Source organism: Macrobrachium nipponense, chromosome 5 (assembly GCF_015104395.2).
Source record: "Macrobrachium nipponense isolate FS-2020 chromosome 5, ASM1510439v2, whole genome shotgun sequence".
Taxonomy (NCBI): Eukaryota; Metazoa; Arthropoda; class Malacostraca; order Decapoda; family Palaemonidae; genus Macrobrachium; species Macrobrachium nipponense.
The window spans coordinates 118055237-118059712 of NC_061107.1; positions in this window are offsets into that span (position 1 = coordinate 118055237).

Consider the following 4476-nt stretch of genomic DNA (forward strand, 5'->3'; position numbering starts at 1 on the left):
TGTGGGTGGTCTCGCCTGATTTGTGAGCCATAACGAACGGTCCTTGACTCTGGTATTTTATCAAAGAGTTATTGCGTCATCAAGGAGCCTATAGAATAAAAATGGCTATGAAATAATTGAGAGAGAATTGTTGAAGACATATATTCATACAAATAAAAAAAATAGTTGAACAGAATATCTTACTGGGTGAATAATAATCCGGGTGACGAAAAAACAGGAAATAAAATAATTTTGTATAATAAAACTAGTTCTCGGTTTTTTTTTATTAAATTACTAACAACAGAAGTATGGTTAAGAGAGTTAATGGAAGTTGAGATCATAATGGAAGAATGTAATTGACTACATGAGTGGATATTTTGAACAAATGTAAAGGACGGCTGCGCATTAGTAAAGCCATGAATCATAGCAGATGGAGCAGAGAACGATCAGTATCGCTACAAAAGGCATAGAAATGAATATATGAAAGTGATACGACAAGGAATGGTTGGAATCGATTTGCAAATGCTGAAAGTGAATGAAAAAAGAAGTTGACTTTACTGTTTAACTTTGCATACATGGAGGCAGGGCTGCCAAAGGAGCGGGTATGGACACTGAAGATGTGGGTAAAAATAGAAAGCGTGAAAACCCTTTTCTGAATCTTCTGATTTAATTTGGTCGCTTGGAGGGAATGTAAGATGGTAGACTCGTGAAATCGAGATGATTTAGACAACGATGGGTACAAGTTGTGGAAGGCACTTTGCAGTGGTAATGTCAGGATCTTCATATGGTTCAACACCCCCACCCCCGGCCGCCATAAAAAGAACAGGGACTACTGAAACGTATAAAACGAGGAAACATCCTGGTGACTTGAAATTCTTAGTTCCCAAGAATGGCGACCTAAATGCATATGTGTATTTACGTAAAGATATTTAACTACCGGCATTTAGGTTTTTTTTATCGAAGGTAAACTTAACTTCAATAAACGATCCTATTCAATTAATAAAAAAAGACAAGGATTTTATGAAAACATTTTAAGCAATGTAAAGTATACTGAGTAGCGCAGAGTTCTCTTGGTATGAATACTCAGATCTCAAGTAAAAACAACAAAAGATTTAGTAGGTTTCTTGTAAGTAGGAAAGAAAGTTAACCATTCTTTAAGGCTTACAGAAAGAAAAAGCTATCATTTCTTTTTTTCTTGCCTCTTATTTTTGCTTTTTGAACAACTCTTGGGATAGTATCTTGCAAATGGGTTTCCTTTTTTGCTTCTTCCATTTTTTAGTGAGTAGAGAAAGAGAAGAAGAAGAAAAAAAGGCTACTTCCCAGCAGTGTACTTATGTCCCTCTGTTTATTTTAACGAAAGTGTAACATTAAAAATAGACCCCTTGTCTTAGAGAACAATGCCGAAGCTCTTAGCTTCTAGAAGGTCCTGGAGAAGCGCTTTTGTCCGGGGCCTTCTGCTTTTACGGAGTCTTTATGAGAAGTCTACTTGGGAGGAGTTCAACCACACTACTGACAAGGTCAGTTTAGAAAACATTAGTTCACTGGTTTATGTTACAGACAATAAAAAAATGTGAATGTGGTTAAGTTCTTGGATGTAATTGAAAATACGAGTATTTTTCTGCTATTATCACGCTAAAATAAATAAACAGAAAACAAACGAAAGAAAATAAATTGAAGAATTCCCTTGTGATCTTTTCTTTTAACCAAGATTAAAATAACATCATTTTTATATTGATTTTCGTTAACTTTATGGAAAATTAATTTCTGATATTTGAAATATAGGAATGTTATATCTAGTGATCAGTTGGCATGATATATAAACAATCTTCGTAATTTTTGTCTTTCTCGCAATTCTATAGCATATTTCTTTTTTTTTGTTCCCAATAGCTGAAATGAAATTGCATTTACAGTGGCATGTGTAGATAATGCATATCGGAATAAAATACGACGATTGGGTTTTTATCATTAAACATGAATAGCGTGATAATGTATTTTCCGGTACAAATAAATATTTGAATTCTAGACCTGACCTGACAAATAAATATTTGAATTCTAGACCTGACCTTCACCTACTTTATTATAAGCCAAAATTTGTTTTATAAGAAATTACTTTGGGTTTTTATTTATGTTACAAATCTTTTTTTGTCGTTGTTATTAGATTTCACTTTCCCTGTGCCTTTTCGTTTCAAGTACACAACTGAATGCATGTATCTTTGTGTTTGTTTGTCTGTGAAAGGGGAAAGACTGTCCTACTCTCTTAAAAAGTAGTACAATATTGAACATGAACGTAGGAAAACAATAGAAATATTGGGTTTCTGACTGATTAGCATGAATTAATTCCAGAAAAAAAAATTATAAAAACTAAACGGAGAATGAGGTTCGAAGATGGAGAAGGTGTGGGGGAAGTTTCTAAAGCCATATGTCACCAAAATATTTGGGTATAATGATCAGCATATGATAGATTATTCAGTGTCAATGCCGTTGCTTCTAACAAAACAGCTCCGATTAAAACTGAAAATGTTCATATGAGCAAAAAAGAAATAGAAAAAAAAATGAGCCCTATAAAAGTCATGGTCATCAAATACAAAATGTATTTACATAAATAAAAAATACTGTTGTGGGCTAGCACTCAAATGACTAGCGACAACGGAAATCACTTTTCTTTTCGTAATAATAAATATAACAGGACTGAACTAAAATCACATTGATTTAAAAAAAAAAAATAAACAGAAATGTCACAGAATTAATACCAGTTCCCAGCTGTAAGGATCTTCCATATTAGAGAAAACTGATGCATGAGCAACAGTACCGTTTGGATGTGTAAAACGTGTTAACAAACTCTGTGTTGTGTTTACAACCAGTCCCTCGAAGTTTTCGAAATCCTGTTCATACTCGACTTGTCTTTAAGGAATAAGTTTTCCAACTTGTATCTTTTTTTTTCTTGGTATAATTCCATTCGACTTAACTATAAATAACTGCCTCAGATGTAGCTAAATAATGATTTCAGCTAGTAAGTAAATTTGTTTTCTAGTTTCAATTACTGCCATTCAATTTACCGCCATTTTAAGTTAAGTTCTTAAAATTCAGGACGGTTGTCAGTTTTCTTTACGCGAAGTCTTTGGTTGCCTAGTGAATGTTGCTGCGGAATAAGGTCCCATGTCCTTGGAAAGGGAAACACAGTCATTCTATTCGCCCATATATACTTGAAGATCCACTGTATTCTAGCATGATATAGCAGGAAGAGCAAGACTGGATTGTAATTATTTTTGTCGGGTAGATGTTGCCTGATAATTTATAATGATATTGTATGTTGACACTATTTTATTTATTTATTTATTTATTTTTGTCCAGATGAAATACAAAATTATTTTATATCCAAACAAGCGCGCACGCACACATACACAAACACACACACACCGATATATATATATATATATTATATATATATTATATATAAATATATATATATATATATAATATATATATATATATATATATATATATATGATATTATATATATTAAATATATATAAATTAATAATATTAATATTATAATAGTATATATATATTATATATATATATATATATATATATATATATATTATTATATATACATATATTTATATATATAATATTAAAATAATATATATATATATTATATAATATATAATATATATATATATAATATTATATATATATTATATATCAAGTCGGCCAACGGAGAGGCTATAAGTTTATATCGATTCTGGCCTTACAAATCACCGTCAAACTCGGTGTTTTCGTAATTAGAATCGATATGAAACCCGCTCTACCATGTTAGCTAAAATCGAACGTGGGTCAAACGTTCGATTTCACAAAGCATCGAATACAAATATTTATTTGTACCGGAAAATACATTATCACGCTATTCATGTTTAATGATAAAAACCCAATCGTCGTATTTTATTCCGATATGCATTATCTATACATGCCACTGTAAATGCAATTTCATTTCAGCTATTGGGAACAAAAAAGAGAAATAAGCTATAGAATTGCGAGAAAGACAAAAATTACGAAGATTGTTTATATTTCATGCCAACTGATCAATACATATAACATTCCTATATTTCAAATATCAGAGATTAATTTTCCATAAAGTTAACGAAAATCAATATAAAAATGATGTTATTTTAATCTTAGTTAAAAGAAAAGATCACAAGGGAATTCTTCAATTTATTTTCTTTCGTTTGTTTTCTGTTTATTTATTTTAGCGTGATAATAGCAGAAAAATACTCGTATTTTCAGTTACATCCAAGAACTTAACCACATCCACAGTTTTTGTTATTGTCTGTAACATAACCCAGTGAACAAATGTTTTCTAAACTGACCTTGTCAGTAGTGTGGTTGAACTCCTCCCAAGTAGACTTCTCATAAAGACTCCGTAAAAGCAGAAGGCCCCGGACAAAAGCGCTTCTCCAGGACCTTCTAGAAGCTAAGAGCTTCGGCATTGTTCTCTAA